This window comes from Lonchura striata, chromosome 4, assembly GCF_046129695.1.
Source record: "Lonchura striata isolate bLonStr1 chromosome 4, bLonStr1.mat, whole genome shotgun sequence".
NCBI lineage: Eukaryota > Metazoa > Chordata > Aves > Passeriformes > Estrildidae > Lonchura > Lonchura striata.
The window spans coordinates 64,273,660-64,293,603 of NC_134606.1; the positions used below are offsets into that span (position 1 = coordinate 64,273,660).

The 19,944-nt window shown below is 39.1% G+C and overlaps 1 protein-coding gene across 9 annotated transcripts in view; it reads right to left on the reverse strand.

Annotated features, from left to right (window-relative positions):
- The window catches only part of WDFY3 (WD repeat and FYVE domain containing 3), a 152,163-nt gene that overhangs the window by 103,230 nt on the left and 28,989 nt on the right, over positions 1-19,944 (reverse strand). For 7 of the 9 annotated variants that reach the window (XM_077783020.1, XM_021541464.3, XM_021541461.3 and 4 more), the window contains exon 2: positions 16,803-16,897. The exons of the other annotated variants lie outside the window; for them this stretch is intronic. The gene's annotated coding sequence lies outside the window, so the exon portion shown is untranslated. The remainder of the gene's footprint in view (positions 1-16,802; positions 16,898-19,944) is intronic. 9 annotated transcript variants of the gene reach the window in all.

Consider the following 19,944-nt stretch of genomic DNA (forward strand, 5'->3'; position numbering starts at 1 on the left):
TAACTACCAATAAGAAGCATTAATAAAATAAAAATATTCTCTCTCTAACCCAATAAAGAGATACCTTTCTGGAACATGTTCATAAAATGTTTCCATAAAGTATTTTACTAACATATAGTAAAACATTAGGAAATAAAGCTAATGAATATTTTAGTACCATGTAAAAAATAATTCATTAAATGAGAAGTCATCAAAAAAGCTAAGCTGAGTTAGAAGCCAGCAACTCCAAGTCCATGCTGGAAATGTGCACTGGCTTTTCACAAATGAGGAAAAATTAGATAGAACTGAGTGTTGTCTTTTAGTATATAATTCCTAAAAAATAACATGGGTAAGACTTCGAATCAGCATTAATCACACAGCTAAAAATAAAACACAGCTTCCTCCAGAAACCCATAGCTTTTCCAAAACTCTTCAGTTTAAGGATACTTCTCTTGCTGTAGCAGGTAGACTAATAGAACACTACATCTGACCTCAAAGACCCAAACCTTTACTGATGAAGCAGCAGGAAAAAAGTCTGCATCTTCTTTTCAACAAAATCTTTTAAAGACAATATTTTAAATTTCTTTTTATGATTCACAAAAGATTGAGAACTTATATACCCACCCAAAATTCATACTGTCATCAGATCCAGGACTGCTGTGGACTTCTGCTTGTGTGGCAAATTTTTCTTTTAAATTCTATTGCTTTATTCAACCTAAGCACACACCTAATACAGAAATTTACACTGGTTCAACCACACACTTCTAATTATAGATCAGATAAGTTTTGTACAGTCAGAGAAGTCTAAAATAAATGTTACACACTGTTTTCCTAGTGTAAAATAGCCTACTGGAATGGCGTTTTGCAGCTGTGATCTATTTACCTCCACCAGGGGAGTTAACCCCAAGGGATGACAAATGCAGAGAACAATTACAATAGTCCTCACTTCCTCAACACAGTCATGGTCCCTCCTGTCTATTCCCCACTACAAGCAGGTATTCAACATAAATGAGGGGAGGGGAGGAGAGGATGTAATACCAATTAATACCAATTAACTACTTTTTTTTTTTTCCTCTCCAGAAGTAACCAAATTCCAAAGTAGATACTACTTCCAGAATTATTCCAGAGTTGCCTCCTACTGTGTTTCTCTCTTACTAGAAAAAATGCTAGCGTGGGCTCCAGGCAATGTCATCTGAAATATATTGTACATAAAAGCTGAAAGAATTTCTGTGATTTATTTTTGCCTGCCCAAATCCAGTGATGTTTTCTCTGATTATCACAGCATAGATTATCTAAGGAAAGAGAGCTGTTGGCTCTGGGACCTCCAGCATTAGGACCAAATCTTAGATATGTGAAAGTGAACAATGAAAGAACAGTGCTATATTGCTACTTTGTCTTGTACAAATATTTTGACTGATCTTTTCCTTGTTTAGAATTGGGCCTGCAGAAGAGTAAGCAGTACACCTAAACCTTTCACTATAAACAAAAAGTATCTAGAAAAAAGGGAGTTCCTATTCTAAATGAAAGCATCTGAATAATCCTCAGTCAGCTGCAACCACCACATGTGACTTGAATTCAGCATTAAGACCTGGCAGACCCTTAATGTCAAAAATTAAAAGATTCCAGTATTTTCAGTAACAGCCACTTCACCTGCTCACAACTGCTTGTTTACAGCATATGACAATCAAGCACCCTGCACAGTAATTAAGACAAGCAAACTCAAAAGTTAGGGAATGCTGGTCTTGTAAATGATGGTAGATCTTGAATTTGGCCTGGCTCTGCACATGCAGTAGTCTTAAATTGCATACTCACTTCCTATAGTCCCCAAACAGCCTCCCGCCTCTCTCAGGAGATGCTTCATGAGCAGCTGGTTGGTATTTTGTTACTTCGCCCCTCTGAGTATGCTGGTACACCTTGGTTCCTACAACCTGGACTGAAAGGCTGCTCTGCACACCCAGCAGTGCATTTCCTCAGGGATCAGAATGCATCACAACTAATAAACCAATTTCCTTTAACAGATATGCCCCACAGCACAGGCACTGACACAGCCTCAATACCCACAAAATGAACACACATCCTCCCTTATGCTAAAATTGATGATGTTTAGTAATATGGTATCTATTTGAACATGCTTTGGTGAGCAGCTAATCCTTCAATCTTGCAATCTTGAATCTTTCTGCTTTCTTGCGTTGTGTCCCTTAGAGACCAGCTGATGTCCTTCCCCTCTCAGCTTGTGATCTCAGAGCTAAACACCCAGTGCACCCAGATGCAATTAGATGGCAGCTCCAAAAAACTCAGGAAGAGTTTTGTGGAAGTGGCAAGGACAGAAACTTGTTCTCAGCACAGGAATCTCTTCCCTGCCTCGCATTCCCTCTTCTGCCACACACATCCCACAGCTGCCCCACATTCTTTACTACACAGCCCTGATGAGTTTCTCCCCCTAGCAGGTCTGAGCAGGCACACTCTTCGTAGGGAACCTGTGAGTTGGACATTCCATCGTTTTAAACTCAGAAAGAAGTCAGAAGTTATTCTGAAAGAGCAAACTAGGCAAATGGAAGTTCTGTGATACAGCCCCACTGCGACAGGCACGTAGTTTATCAGGAGGGCTGAAGCATTTCAGCCTATTGCACCCAACTTCTGCTACTAGAGCTAAAAATATGAGTTAATGGCAGTTGCAGAGCATCATGTTCTGTATGGACCAAGACTAAAATAAGACACTTGATGAGTAGATTACAAACATGCACAATAAAACCACTGCTCTTATAATAAACATTACAGTTTTCTCTTAGCAGTAGAAGCAGAAGAATCTCCATGTGAGGAGAAATGAATCAAGCAGTGAAAGCACAGCAAAAGCATCCTCACTTTAAAAACTGCCCTTTATTTTTTTCCACAGGCTGTCATATGTCTGCATATTTCCCCATTAACATAAGCAAGGCTGACTCATTTGAACAGCTCTGATATAAAGACATTCACCAAGGTCCTTCACTTTTCTGTTAAATTTACACGGGAATCCCACAAGATGAACCCTTGAGATTCTCCAGAAGTTTCACACTAGTTAGTGTAAGAGCTAATTTATACCCTTCAAAATATTTTAAAGTGTTTTCTACTGTTAGTGGAAGCTGTTGGAAAAATGATCTTAAATTACATTACAGAAAATACCAACAACTTACAAAGCTCATACACAGACACTACAAGAAAAACACAACACACACACACACACATTATCACTAACATGAGTTAGGGTATGATAATCTATGGGTAATACTACTACAGCTACCAAAATATTTGTGAAGAAAAAAAAGTAGACAGGATCTGCATGAGACACACTCATCTTCACAACAGCTATTGTAAGAACAAGCTCTGCATCTAGTTCCAAAAGGATGTTATTTAAATAAGCAGCTAGGTAATTAACTGCTTAGTAATTACAGCCACAAGTGCCTGTTTCTCCAGGCACTACATTGTTATTACATTAGCAGCTTAACAGTGAAACAGGAATCGGCTTCTTTCTTTGCAGATTATAATGGGACACTAGTATACACCTCCACCCCAACTATCACAGGTAAATGAAATTGAAGTCTTCTTGCTATACTCAATCACAGAAATCCATCAGGATCAGTAAATTCCATACCTGCTAATTCCCTCCCCACTAGGTCTGTTGCTTCTTTCCTGAATTTCAGGTTCCCTACCCATGTAGTGGGTACTAACATTCTGAAGATGATCATCAATATGCACTATTCAAAAGGTCATTGTCTGGCCTTCAAAGGAAACAATAAAGAGCTGTTACTGGCTAGATACGCATCCATTTTGCTTAGAACTGAGCAGGAATTAAAAATTCTCTTTGCAGACAAAACCATCAGTAGGGGGGGAAGTGAGGAATGCAACTACTTCCTCCCAGTCCCATTCCCTTCACCAGTCCTGCCACCAAACACAAAGCAACTACTCACGCACAAATAAAATCATGCACAAGCAAGCTGTGTTGCTGAAAAGGATGCCATGAGCTCTCCCGGACAGACTGAACTGGCACACGTGCATTTGGGGAATGTTGCCTGGTAAGAGAGAGCCTGAAGTAAATCTCATTTCTGCCCCAGTAATAAAAGTGCCTATTCCCATACTATGATTTCCTCTTGTTAAACATCCAGTCATCTGGCTAAAACAGAACTATTTCATTAAGAAATCTTCCCAGCACGAAAACACCACCAACTCCCACTCCACCTTTTAAGTATTGCTAAGTATCATTAAGGAAGTTACGGAAGGCGCACAGGCAAGGATATGCAAGGTCACACTATTAGTTCAAAGTTATCACTTTTGTGTGTATGATTTGGCTTTTTTCCTCCTTTGCACTGAAAAAATCCAAAATTTATCTTGAGCAGCCTTATGTTACCACCTGAAAACAATCCTGACATTTTTAGATGAACAGAAGAGCTAATACTGGTCTGTTTCTACAGGCTGAAGAACTGCTTACAGAGGTGTCTCAGTCCACAGGATAGTATCCAAACCTGAGAATTCAATGCAGCTATCTTTTGCTTTAACACCTCTAAGAAACAAACATACAAAAAAGCCTTGCTATCCTTACTCAGGACATGTTTTTCTCTGAACTCCGGTCAGATGACAGCTAAAGATAAAATTTCTCTGATATTTGCAATATTAGAAATGCTATTCTTATGCTCAATCTGACTTTAATGCCTTGAAATTTCTGCAAAAACAGAAACTCCTAGTACTTCAACAAATATGAAGAACTTTATTAACTGTTTATTCAGAAAGATAAAGATAAAACATGGATTATCAGTCTTCTTCAATTTCCCACAAATTATTCATGATAATGACACATAATAGCAAGTGCTGATAGAGTAGATTTCCTGTGGTTTGTACCCTCCTGAAGGTTAATCTTTTATATTCAGTGTAAAAGGACTACTATTAAATAACAGTGATACTTTTGACCTATGCTGCAGAGATGAACAAGACCTGTCTTGCTAAAGACTAATAACGCACATATTCTTACTTAGTATAACTTAAATGAAAATTACCTTTAGTTATATCAACTTTTTACACTTAATTTTGTTCAAATAAGAAAATAAAGTACTGCTTTTGACTTCTGCAAATAGCCTACTTTTTTTGACATACCATGTAAAGCTTTTATCTAGAAGATAACTCTGTCACTGCCTTTTCTAGTGCTTTAATAACCACATTTCCCAGAATTACTTGCACTCTTGCACTACTATTACAAAATATTTCCAGGCTACAAACACTTCTTCTGCCATCTCCAAAAAATAAAGCCTGTGAACTAAAGTATTAAATCCTACTCCAGCTGAAAATAGTGTGTAGTACTTCACCAAACTGCAGCTGAAGTTGTATAACTTTTCTTCGTTGCCATCTCTGTGCAAGAAAAGCACAGACAACTTTGATATCTCGAGTGCAGTCTCACAATCCAGACTGCCCTTGGGACCAAAGAGCCTGCTTCAACACCATTGTTCAGAGCAATAGCACAGAACAAGAGTGACCTGGCATGAAGGACTACCCATTCACATGTGGAGGCAAAGGATGTGATTGCAATCACTGCCCACAGACATCTGGGGATGGTGTACAAAACTCACACCTTGATGAAACAGAAGGGAACTACAAGTTACTTTTACAGAGAGTAAAGATGAGACAGTGCATAAGGAAGCAAATGTGTGACACCTTTTCCTACAAGGAACAAATCTGTCCACACTGCATCTAGAATGTGATTTTTGGTTGGATGATGATAATTCCACTTCCTACATCTTTATTTAGCACTCATTATGATCTGTCATCACCATGAACCCAATTCTCAGTACTGTTTTTCTTTAAGGAAGCCTTTAACAAGACTTAAGGACTTCCATTTTCTCAGCTCAGTAATAAACTGATAACCAAGTTAAAGAATTGAAAATGCTGAAAAAGTTAACTGCCAGAAAGCTCAAATACAAGCTATTTAGACTGGAGACACATTGATTTAAGGTGTCTGCCTTTCCACACTTTACATCTTTTTCAACTAAAATGAAAAATGAATTCTTATTTTGTCTCGAACTATCACACACAATCCTGAAAACCAAAAGGTAAATCTGCTATTGTAAACATTTGAATAGCTAAATCCACCACTTGTTTAAAAGCAGCTTTTTAAAAATGTCAAGGGAACTGAATGAGTAATTTTCATTTTTCAGAAGCCAAATGGAACATAATTAATATTGTATCCAGCTAGGAGAAGCAGAAAACCTCATCTTTGAGGTATCTGTAACAGATGGTACTTCATCTCTTCACAAGACCAAGAAATACCATCCAACCAACCCTAAGGCTACCTGAAATATCGTATCTGACTACTGAGTTCTACAGACCTTCATCTCTGATTTCAATGCAAAGTCTTAAACCACCTCATCTTCATATAAACACAGATCTGATCTCTAAAAACCAATTTAGGTTTGCTAGCCATCAAAGAAAGTGGAAAACTCCGTACCTCAAACTTGCTCCATGGTATCTGCTTAGGTTGCAAAAAAACCCCAATATTTACACCAAAAAAAGGTTTTTAATAATTCATGCAAGGCAGAAATATATTGCTATTGCAGGATTAAGGATCAAACAACTCTTTATGTGTAAAAGAAACCTTTCTGCTTTATGAGATGAGGAATGGTCATTCCAGAAAATCAATCTTGCCATGTTTCATTACCCCTAATCATCAGTTACAGTGAAGACTGAAGTACAGGGCTCTATGCAGGTATTATGTTAGAAAGGAGACAACCTGCATTAGCACCTTCAGGTGGTTCATTCATAGACATCCAGGCTCCAAGAAACCATTTGCCCCTGCTTGTGCAATCATAACATTGAGACATTTTTTCCACTCCTCTTGACCTGCTCCAGTGTGGTCTCAAAGCCGGCAATCCAGTTCTGAGTGCCACAAAGTCTGAACTGGCTCTGGACATACAACTCCTCCTCTACTCAAGGAATGCAAAGGACATTTTTTACCAGAAAAATATGCTAACCAAAGAGATAAAAATATGTGAAACACAAAAATCCTGACAGGCAGAAGCAAAGTCCAACTTGGCTGGAGCAGACACAAAACATGACAAAAATAGAGACATTGCTCACCAACATGTATTTTTGAAACACTTATTTTTATAAAAATGATGCCTAGTAACTTAACAGGTTTTGGACTGAGGGAATAGAAATTCTGTTCTTCAGGGTAACCAGTATGAATACATTAAAAACCCAGCAGATTTCTTTTGGAACCTATAATTTTTCAGATTAATGTTAATCTGGAGCTTTATAACTGGACATTTGAGGTGGGAATGACCCCCATTAATGCCTGCTGGTTGACAAGACAGTAGATAAGCAAACTCATATTATTCTGGAAACGTCAATACTGCTATAAACACCTGGAGCTGAAAAGCATATCGAGGAAAAGTAAATACTGAAACATCATTGTCGTTTTGAACATATACTGACAGAGTGGAAACATGTCAGAAACATTTGCACCTCAGCAAAATCATCTGAAATGGAGGAATCAATCAGAACATTTTATCAGAAGCTTATGAACTAACTAACCTATGCAGCATCAGAAAAAATATGCAGAATACCACAAAGATACATAACAACTGGTTAAAAAACTCTAAAACAGAACACACTATTTGTTTCCTCAGTATCTTGGATAGCAATTTCTAATTGAATTATTTACATTTTCCATGGGAAAATACCTTGAGCATCTTTGAATATTGGTTTTCTTGTTTTGTTTTTATTTTGTTTTCAGAAGGCCTAAATAAACTGATTTGCATTAATTGGACAAACAAGATACTAGTTAGAGCCCATTGGGAATACAGCAGAAGTGAAATTTTAGCTTGAAGTCCTGAACTGCATGACAGTGACTAAACAATACAATTCAGGAGAGAAAATTCTGCTAAGAAGCCCCTAGAAAACAAAAAAGGGTTAAGAGGATGAGGGGAGGGGACACACACAGAAAAACAAACAAAAATGCAAAATAATCTGGGATCTGAGGAGACAAGCCACACACTTGTTGGAATGAAGACATCAACAAATGCATAGGAATAATAACACTGCTCTGGAGAGTGGCTCTTGCATTCACAGTAAACAAGCAAAACAAAAAAGCCTTCCTAGGAAATTTATTGCATTTGAACCAATAGTGAAACAATGAGCCACCATCAAGAATGGGGAAGAACTCTTCGGTCTATTCAATTTTCCAAGTAATCGGGAGTGGGAGGGTGTGGTGGGGAAGATGGGGAAGGAAACCAGCAAAACTGCAACAGGAGAGAGCCCATACATCCTCACAGTAAGACCATGCAGGAAGCAAAGTAGCCCCAAACAGGACATGTTCAGTTATGACAATAGTGATCCTAAGCACGGTTCTCACATTTAGCTAAAAAAGCCACCAATTTTTTTTAACAGGAGCATGGCCCCCATTTATGATGCAGGCGGTAGTGGGTTTTCTTCTCAACAGCAAAATCTAAAGCAAAAACTTTCTGCAGCCATGTAAACCAGCCATTTATACACCAAAAAGAAAACATCTATTCTGACTTTAGGAATCTTGTATATGAAGGAGCAGTAAGTAGAAGCCCATTACCTGTAAAATTTGTCTCCATGGAGCCACCCTTGTTTCTAATAACACAGATAAGCAAAACAACAAAATGATCCTACCAGCACGTTTGCCTGATGTAAGAAAATTCCTCTCTCTGCTACCATTGAGGCAGAAAGAATGTAACAAAAACAGCAGCATATCTGCATTTAAATCAGCATTAAAGGCTGGGAACAAATGATTGTTTATTTTTGAAGCAATAGGAAGTAAAAAAGGGTGAACAACCCCAATGTTTTAAGCTGCATGTTCATAGTATTTCTAAGCGCAAAACAAAATACAACAGCCCAAGACTTCATAATTAGCAATTCAGTCCAGAGATTAATGGAAAAGAAGCAGAAATACTTGCATACAGGTTATCTACTGCCTGAAATTAGGATAGTCCAAAGGCATCCACTGAGCTCCACTGGAATCAAGTTTTGCATACCATACAGTACAGAACTAAAAGACCACTTAGGCTGGAAAAGACCCTTAAGATCATCAAGTCTAACCACTAAACCATGTTCTCATCTACCTCATCTGCACATCTTTTAAATACCTCCAGGGATGATGACTGAAGCAGCCTCTTCTCTGGTCAGCCTCCTTCAATGCTTGATAATTCCTTCTGTGAAGAACTTTTTCTTAATATCCAATCAAAGCCTTCCATGGCACAACTGGACATTTGATGGCTGGAGCCAAGGGGATCCTGGGGTGGACCTGGCTGATTGGGGGACATGATCCTGACCCTCTACTCAGCCCTAGTGAGGCCACATCTGGAGTGCTGTGTCCGATTCTGGGCTCTTTAGGACAAGAAAGACAAGGAGCTACTGGAGAGGGCACAGAGGATCTGGATGATGAGGGATCTGGATTACCTCTCATGTGTGGAAGCTGGACCTGTTTAGTCTGGAGAAGATAAGATTGAAGGGGATCTCATCAATGCCCATAAATATCACAAATATGGGTGCCCACAGAATGGTACCAGACTCTCTGGCACTGCTCAGTGACAGGATGTGGACCATAAACACAGGAAGTTCCACCTCAACATGGAGGAAGAATTTCTTCATACTGAGGGTGGTAGAGCTTGGAACAGGTTGCCCACAGAGGTTGTGGAGTCTGTTTCTCTGATGACATTCCAAATCCACCTGGACATACTCCTGCATCACCTGCTCCATGTGACCCTGCCTTGGCATTGGGGCTGGACTGGATGATCTCCAGAGGTCCTTTCCAACCCTAATGTTTCTGAGATTTCTTCTCATCCTGTTACTTGGGTCAGAAGACTGACACCCACCTCACCAACACTTCCTTTCATGTAGCTGCAGAGAGCAATAAGGTCCTCTTCAAGCCTCTTTTTCTCCAAGTTAAACAGTCCCACTTCTCTCAGCTGCTCCTCATAAGAGACACCACCAGTGGGAAAAAAAGTATAGATTCCTATGCTTCGTATAACTAAGCAAGTATTGTAATAATGGGAGAAAAGTACTGTCTTTTCTCCTCACCTTTCCTCTCTTCTCCTCCTCCTCCTTCCCCTGACCCCTCTCTGTTGGGTGGCAGAAGATCCTCTGGGGATGACAGTCACAAATTGCAGATAAAAGCAATTCAATCCCTCTCAGTCTCATCCTCAGTCTTCAAACACCTGAGGATTGCAGGTAGAGCTAGATTACCTCCTGGCATCCCAGGGTGGTTTTGGAACCAGCTCCACCAGACTGCACACAGAAACACTTCTCAGGACCCTGACATGAAGCAAAGACAAAAGAGCCGATTGTGAACCTTTCCTTACAGAAAACAGCTCTAGCTCCTCAGTAACACAAGGACTGCTGCCCCAAGAACACTGTCTTGCAGAGAAAGCCTGAGACATATCCAAGGCAGGACTGAGTTGTTTGGCTTTAAAGTAGCCCATCAGAGCTACAAGGTTTATATCCCCAGCAGGGAATGTGTCAGACAAAGGATTACACAGGAAAAAAAGAGGGGAAAGAAAAGCAAAACACCCCACTAAACAAACACTTAAGAAAAAACACAAACCTACAAAGCAGACTGAAACTGCAGACTTTAAAAGCAATATTAATTACTCAAATGAATAGATTCTTTCAGTTCTCCAATGAATTTTTTTTTCAATGGACACTTATTAAATTATCAAAGTGGGTGTAGATATTGTATATTAAATCTGGTATCTCTCATAAAGGGAAAAAGCTGCAACCTTTTAGAATACCCATGCTTAATTTGCTCATTTCTGATTGCCAATAAAGAAGTTGGTATATTTACTATTTACCATAACTACGTTCAAAACTACTTTTGTTTTCCTCTTCATTACTCATGTTCTAGCCCTGCTTGGCAATAGTGCCTAAATAAAAACTGTATTTCATAGTGAATAAATTATTTCCCTACACCAGTTTGCAATGTATTACAAGATTCAATAGGACAGCTAGAAAACCCCCCAGAAGTGAGTTTCTCTTATTCAAAAGGAAAAAAATGAAACCTATAGCACTCAACAGACAGGGAAAGGACTACCTAAATATTATTTTCTCCAACTTGTTCGGTTTCTTAGAACATAACTTGATAACAAGCTTACTTCACAGCACAACTACTGTGCTCAAGGCTAGTATTAGTTGTATTTTGAAAACTACCCAAAACTACTAAAACGATTTTGTTTTAGTGACAAACTAAAATCATTATTAGCTGGGATGATAAATGTCTACTACCTGCTTTTAACTTATTTCTCTAGAGCAAACATCCCAAACACAGAAAATTATGCACTGGTACATTACTCATTTTTTTCAAAAAAATCACTAGATTTTGACAAAATCTCTGATCACTCACAGCTTTGGTTCAACTTCTCCTATAACAACAACTCTGACAAGAGGTACAACTGCACATGTGCTAGTCATGGAATTAAATTTTAGTCTGTGGGGGAAAGGTATTACGCAAAGAAATAAGAGTAGATTCATTTAGGTCTCATCCTACCTTGAATTCTTCAAGTTCAGTGCCAGCATCTTAGTTTTCAAGTCATCCCCTTGTAAGACACTAGAGACAGGAGACAAACTCCCGTGCCTCCAAGATGCTGCCAGCCCTTGGTCAGTAAACATCCCTGTGGCAGTCAGGCGGCTCTGCCGAGCTTTGTGCCACCAGCCCCGGCGCGGACTGTACCAGTGGCCAGGCGGGAGGGATAGTAAGCAAGGAGCAGCTGCTCCCTCCTGACAGGCTGGGACTCCAAGGGAAGGGATCCCTCCTCCTTGCAATGCACAGGCCCCAGCCACCGATACAGCTGCCTCACAAAGAAGAATAAATCCAACGCACAAAAGCACCGGATCAAGATGAAAAATAGTGTGCTCAAGCGAATCGACATCTGGCCAGCAGTACAATCACTGCAAAGGAGAATGATGTATCATGGCTTATAAATTAATTTGCAAGATGACATTTTCCTACTTTTCTTATCACACAGGAAAGTAAATACATTTCATTTTTGGTTACAATAGAACTAATTACTCTGGGACAAAAATAAACAAGGACATGAGGCACTCCTTATTAGAATCTGGATCAGATGCAATGTGGATTTTTCTTGACTAACTCTTCTGCTTTTCAGGGCTTTCTTGGTTTGTTGTGGGTTTTTTAAGACTGTTTAGTATTCTAGCTTGCAATGCTACTTTCATGCACAGCACCACACAATCTGGAACTGCCAGGTGTTTTGTTTCAGTAACAAAAACTATTCAGAAGTGGTAGTATTTTCCAAGGAAATCCATTATGTTATCCAAACTCGTATGTTATGTCTCACCAATACACTTGCCCCTTTCCCTAGTAATAACCAAGGGTACAGAAAACAAACTATGATTGAAGCTGCAGTTCTCTGAAAAGAATTCTCCCAGAATGATACTCAAATAACTACAGTGGATACTGCTTTCCAACTAAATTTATCTCAGAAGAGAGCTTGAGCATCCACTTAGTAAAAGCACAACTACTGACATGGAGTTTATTCACATTTTTCCCTTGGATTCACCTACGCATACATGCAATACTCACACTAAGGAAACAGACTTCCTTGCTGGAGGAAAAAACATCAAGAAGAGAACAAAAAAAGAGACAGTAATTGTCTATCAAATGCACTGTAATGTCATTTACAGGTACAGAAATCACTGAGTAGTTATTGAATGCAAATCCTTTCTTCTGCAGTTCATCTGTGAAAGTGTTATCACCCTACTTAGAGGACCTGCACTGTGCTTGGCTGTTTCTGAATGCAAAGAACCTGGGAACAGAACTTGCTCCCAAAAAGAGAGAAAACAAGACTTTTTCAGTTGTTACCCCTTTTCTCTGGTTTTGTGTTCCTTTTAAGCTTTGACAGTAGCAGTGTACAGAATGAGGAAAACTACTCTTTTTATTTATTTATTTTAAAGACACAGTGCAATACACAGAGTGAAACCAAGCAATATGCTGGCAAAGGCACATGAAATAATTAGGTAAATAAATGCTCAATACTAAGATTTAATTGCAACAATAGTATCAAAGCAAAGGCTTCTCTTATACATCCATATATTCCTTCACAATTTTATCCTACCTTTCTATCTTTAGTTTGATTTTACTTCTCTGTCTTCTCCTAAGGTGACCTTTTAGCAACAACAAAGAGTGAACAGTACTTCTAATATACTCTCACTGCAACATTGGCAGGTGGTAGCCCACTTCTGCACTATTATTTCCTCACTTACAAAAATTGCTGCACATCAGCTTCATCTCCCAGCACTTTTTATTAAAGTTAAACAGTTATTCTTGCATCTACAGAAACATGCCTTTGAGATTTCTCCCAGGCAGCTTCTTGAAATTAAAATCAAACAAGGGAAAACTCTAAAACTAGGTTTACCATGCCTCCAGTTTGTTTCAATTTATGGGACTTAAAAGTCTTTCCAAGGGACTGCCTAAGGCTTGCCTTTAACACACTATCACTTATCAGCAGTGGCTCTTCTAATATTCCCCCTCCCTTTGGGAAGAAGATGCGGCATGAAACTTTCACAGCATTCTTGTAATTCCAATTACACCACTGATGCACCACTCTCTGCTGCTAAGGTGTACCTTCTTAATTTGTAGTTTTGCTAGCAAAACATTTGCTAGATATCAAGGAAAAAGCCATACACCAAGAAGTCAGGAAAACAGCAGCAGGGATCATAGAAATAAAGGACAGCATTCCTCCACAGAGATCACCTAAATAGAGTTTTTTTTGGGGTTTTTTTTGCCTCACTATGCTTCCCATCCATAAGAAACTATGGCATCACAGATGGGAATATGTCAGACAAGGAAGTTTCAGGCATTAATCTATTGCTAACAAAAATTACTGACCCAGTGTGAAATATTAGTGTTTACCTCTAAGGGAGCCATGAAATGAATCTTTCACGATAACCTGACAACTATGAGAAGAGCATTGTGTATACAACAGCATGGCACACAAACACGCCTTTCTATCACAGGGAATTTAAAACAAAGCAGTTTGACAGACTTCTCTGACACCATCCCAACACGACAATTATTTCCATATTTCATATCTTATTCTACAAAAGCTCTTAAAAAATATGGTCACTCCTCCCTACTCATACATTTTTTTCCCTGTGGCAGAATAAAGAAACTGCTACAAATAAACAAACACCTCCTTTCAAGTTCTAGGTTTCAGTGCTGCAGTTTTCTAATGAATAAAAAATTACCATAAGCTGTGCTGTGAGTGCTGGAAGAGGCCATCCAATACAGTAAATGCAGCATAATTAGGTTATACATTCTGACTGAGTTCCTTTGGTATAACAAATATAACAACAGGGTGAGTTATGCCAAGCCAACATAAACACTTTGCTTACCCCAGTGACAAACAGCTTCATATCAACACTCTGGGCTGCCCATTCTGTCTACTCCCAAACTGACTTCACCTGCACAGCTCGTAAGTAAACTCTACTCCATGTACTAAAATCTAAATCTTGAGTGTCATTGACAAATCCAGCCATGACAAGCTAGTATAGTACTGAAGCCTACTTCAAATGCTTCACTATTAAGTGCTCCACAGAACCATTTTTAATAAATTTTGCTCCTGCAATATAGTAATTTAACAGAGGTCCCATTAAAAAAAACCAAAACACTGCACATATTACACTCAACAGAACATCCTTCAGAACCTTATACACTTCTATTTGTATCACTTCTATTCCTCACCTCCCTTATGCACTAATCTAATTCATCTGTCAAGGATGTAAACTAAACAGTTTGACACAATTTTCTCCCTGGCAAAATTTATGTTGTTTAGCTGTCTTCCCTTTACTCATTATCTCCTAGGTGCTCATAAACTGCATCACAATTTTTACTATTATCCATGTAGCTGCAGGTAAGTCATTCTACAGCTGAAGAGAAACTCAATGTGGCCCCATGGAGAGCTCAACCTAATCAAATATAGCAGGTTTGGGTCTAAAAGGAACATAACCACAACCCAAAAACCAAGTTAAGTTCTGCCAGTTCTTGCATGTCCTCAGAACTGGAAGAACAGGATGCATGAAGTGCCAAGGAAATATTTACTACGAAAGTATCTGAATAGCAGATAGGGATTCTAACAAGACAATCTACACAGAGTCACAAAATAGTCTGCATTCAACAGGTCGATTGAAATCAAATGCTTTTACTAAGTCAAGAGGTAGACTACCACGAGTGGAGATGAATTTTTCATCTTCTTTTATTCTCCATAAAGTGGTATATATGTCTCAAAAAAATCTAAACACAATAGGTTGAAGGGAGCTAGGTATTTCATATTGAAGTAAAGAAAAAAGGTGTATTTCTGTCAGACGCCCTTGTGGACAGGTTTGTGGTTTTTGTTAATGAATGAAACATTGAAAACAAAAGCAGCAACACAGAACTAGAATGAAAGCATTGATGCTGAAGTGCAGGATTTCACATGGAAGGACGTGCTTTGGGGTTTCTGTCTTCTTGTATGCTTTTGTTGAATTAGAAGTGATACCTCACCCTTGAACAATTTACAACTCTCAGTTTTATATGAAAAAAGATAAAGATGGCAAGAATACATCAATGACTAAAGCTCTTGGTAAGAAGTGGCAGCACTTGCAGTTGTTAAGCTCTTCATGCCTCGAAGAGGGATGCCACAGAGAAAGACAAGTAACATTTCCTTGTCTTTCCCCACTGGGTCACCTTTTCACTTTCAGTGTCTGTGACATGCTGCAGCCTTTTTGCCACTAGGCTGTTTTTTTCTTTTTGCTCCAAAAGGGTTTGTATGTCAAAGGGTATCCTAGCAAAGCTTGGACATTACTCTTCAGTAGTCACACCACACACACACCTACCTATCCTTGTAAAGTAAGCTAACAAAGATTAGAATCCTTTACAGTAAAGCAGACACATTTAATAGATTTTAACTCAACTGCTCCTATAGAAATTCACCTCTTTGCTTCAGGACTACACTTCAAGCCTACCTCTTCCCTCTCCCCTTCCCACTACTCCATCTAATTTTACTTGCTACATTTGTGGTTCATCAACAAAACCAAGCCTTACTGAATTTAACAGCTCCACAAGCTTTTTTTTTACTTCACCAGTTAAAAAGTAATCCACTAGGTGATATATCTACTTAATTCTTGGTAACTTTCCAAAAAAACATGGAAGTAAACTAGACTGAAAGTTCTAGCTGCAAAACGAAGCCTCTTGTAGGCTGTAATATTTGTAGGAGGATTAGAGCTCTGGGGAAAAACATTCACAGCAAGCAGTCTATACAGTTTGTACAAAACCAAGTACACTAGGATATTACACTGAAATACAAGTCACTTGAGGCAGAAGAAGAGATAACACTACCTCTGTGTTGATACAGAATGGACCCTTCCTAGCCTGTTAACTCTACTGAAGATCAGTAGTATTCTTCTCTCAAAGTAAAAATGAGAGACTTGAGAAATTCAAAGAAGAATCAGGCACTACACACTCATGTATTATGATCACTTTTACCCTTTTTTTTAACCTGTTGATGAAAATCTCCAATTTTAATGCAGCTTGTCTCTGAGCATGCATTACACCCACACAACTTTCTGTGACCACCCAGCAATGTATTTCCACAGCATTCCCACAAATAAACAGAATCCTAAATTTTGTTTGGGTAGAGCAATTTTAAGCTGACTATTCTGACAGTGCCTGAATTAACTCCCCTTCTGTGACAGGCAAATGAACTGCTTCACACAGAATTTATTGAAGGGTGTGTCAATTACAAATCAAAAGGCAATTTCCATAAAAGCTCTTCAACATTCACATCACTAACCTCTACAGCATTCCTGGGATCAGGGCAAACAGCTTCAAGAGAACAGGGCCCATTCCTTTCAGAGGTTTCTCTTCAACACCAAAGCTGCTCTCTCACTAGGTAAAAGAGAAAAAGGTTAGAATATAAATGTGACAATGAAGTCACAGAGATCTGCTCTTCTGAAATGAAAGAGGAGTCATTCCTATGACAACTGGACTTTCACAAACTAAGGAATCTTTTAAATAGCTCTGGAAAAAGGAACAGTAGCAAACTAGAAACTGACAACACAGCAGTATTTCTCTGATTAAATGACACTCACTGAGAGCACATGAAGTGCTTAAAGAGTTAATACAAAGCACAAGCCCAGTAATTAATGCACTGACAGCCAGTGATCACCAAGAGCATCCCTCTGAGGAACCAAGTGACTTCTCATCATTACAGCAGGGGAATAAGAACTAAGCTACATTGATACTAACCCAGCTGAGCAACTCTGAAGATACTGAACACACAGTTTTCCCTGGCCTCTCCCCTAGTTTGTCTGCGTCTTATTTTCAGAGTTATAAAATATTCATCTTAGAACTTGCAAGCAGACACACACAAGCCAACAAGGGGCACCAAGTCTGAGCTCACTTCAGCACAAGGTTCTCTAGCTAACCCAGACAGATGGTAGAGGCAGTAAACCCAGGAGTGGCAACTGTAGGACCTGGCAAATAACTAGGTGAAATGCTGCACCTTGGTTATTGGCCACGAGTTCACAGACCTCTGATTATTTTACCTCTGATTCCCAGCCAGTCCCATTTGGTATTATTAGTACAGTGTTCCTACACTCTGGAGGACTACCCAATACAGGCATACCTAAAGCACCTGGAAAAACTTTATAATACAATTTATATCATTTATTGTTTAAATATTTTGTACATTAAAAGAGCAGACAATATTTTGTTGGGGGAAAATCAACTTGGGTAAAAAAAGCAGTACGGCATCAGGTACCTTTGAAAGGCTTTGTAAGAGAGATGGTACTAACATGGAAATCTTGCTCACAATGATGTGGCAGAGGCTTAAACAAGATAAAATTTTGTTACTATGTTGTTCTATGCTCTAAAATCTTAAGTAACTTGCTGGCTAGTTCAAGTGTTCAGCATTAAAAACTAAAGGAGAATTTCTCTCTTAACTCCATCGTCCACGAAGCCTTCTCCCTCCATCTACTAGTTCATCTACTCACGGGGAAAGGTAAGGAACTACCAGCCACAACCAAATACCACCTGTGTGCACAGCATGTAAAACTGTAGAAATTGGACCATGAAACTCAGAAATACCAAAAGTAAGGAGAGCACTTGGATTTTATCTCTGCAGAAGCAATTAAATATGTAAACTAAGATGATAAACAAAATGTCCTTTTGTCACAGGAACAATTGCTGGACAAACCTTAAAACAAATAAGGAACTGCCAGTTCAGCTATCTTCATTTCACCCTTTTAAGAACTTTATTGTATAACCAAATGCCTCTCAGGTTCAAAATGATAGACTTTTGTTTTTAAATACAGACAATGGAGGTTTCAGGCTCCAAATCAGATCAGGCTGTGATTGCATTGAATTTAATTAACACTTACTGTATTTGCAAAGCTCAAATGACCAATTACACTTTAAGTACACAAAACCCACAAGCTTCCTTGAGCAGAAATTAAAGGGTAGTATCAGCATCTTTTCCAGCTAAAACTGTAAAAAAGTCCATGAGGAAGTACAACCTTAAGACAGCTTGCAACCCTCTTTCATATGTGTTATTTACTTGGTTGTGAACCAAAGGTTTGTCTATGGTTTATGTATATTACCACAGTACATTTGGAATGCCTTGTCTCTAAGTCCTGATTCCCTTACATTTATCCTACTTCCATATTTTGTCATGGTCACAATAAGCTTGAGAAAGACTTTATCAAATGTATCTGCACAAAGTTAATTGTTTTGATTTGCAGTCTCAAAACCAATAAACACAGGGGAGCAGGAGGCCCTACTTAAGCATAGTTAACAAGAACTAAACACCTTCTGTGGTGCCAAAAAATAAAACACTCCTACTTTACTTCCATCAACCAATCTTTAGTACCGCCCAAGCTTTAATTCTCCCTGTGCTCATCAGTTAGCAAAAGTGGCTGCAAGACCAATAGCAGATACCATCTATACTGCAGCAATGAGTAAAAGAAAGATGTTTTCAACCTTGAATATCCCAAAACACAAACATCCTCTGAAGAAATGCAACTAAACTAAGCAACAAAACAGGTTAGTTTTGAACCCACCAGTCACAAAGAGCAAAACTGTGGAAGCATCAAAGACAGTTCAAATGACTCCTCACATCCTCCAGCCTAGTGGAGGCACAGAAGCCTTCAAGAAGAAATAGTAGCTACTCTGACAAATACTCTGCTGCAAGTTCTGAGAAAGGAGAACCAGTTCTGGTCAGCATCAAGAAGGTGGCATAAGCTTAGTCACCTTCCTGCCTTATCGAGTCTTCAGTGTAAAGGAGAAGTATCTCTGGAAATTATACTGACTGGCATGTTCAGTAAAACCTTTCTTGGATGAAAGGATTATGTTTTTCAAACAAGATTCAGATTTAGCTTTCCTGGATGATCTTAGGGCATTCACCCTCTCTCCATCTGAACTAGACTCCTGAATTTCCACAGGGACAATGGATCTCCTGGCAACATGCAGACAATATGGTACTCCATGGCTATGCTGCCTCCAGGCTTATTTGTCCATCTCTGTCCATTAAAAGGGTGCAGAAAGGAAAGTAAGTACACCTTAAACCTCTCCAGACAGGCAGCACCTTGCTCTCTGGCTAATGACTTTCCCATTTGCAGATCACACACTATCCAGAAGTTGCTCAAACCCACAACAGAAAAGCAGCACAGCAAAGAACCAAACTGCCCATTCCATATCCAGTGTCTCCTCCTGACCACTCCAAAAGCATCTCAAGTGGAAATTACCTCATGAAAAAATACACCATAAGTAACAAACACAATAGGGAGTTACAGTGGTTCTACTTGCAGCGCAAAACCAACAGGGTGGTGATTTTTCCTCCCCAGAATGCTGCAGGGTGGTGATTTCTCCTCCCCAGAATGCTGCACGCACAGGTAGCATCTGATTGAGCCGATGGCAATGCGATGAGGTCTGCGTCA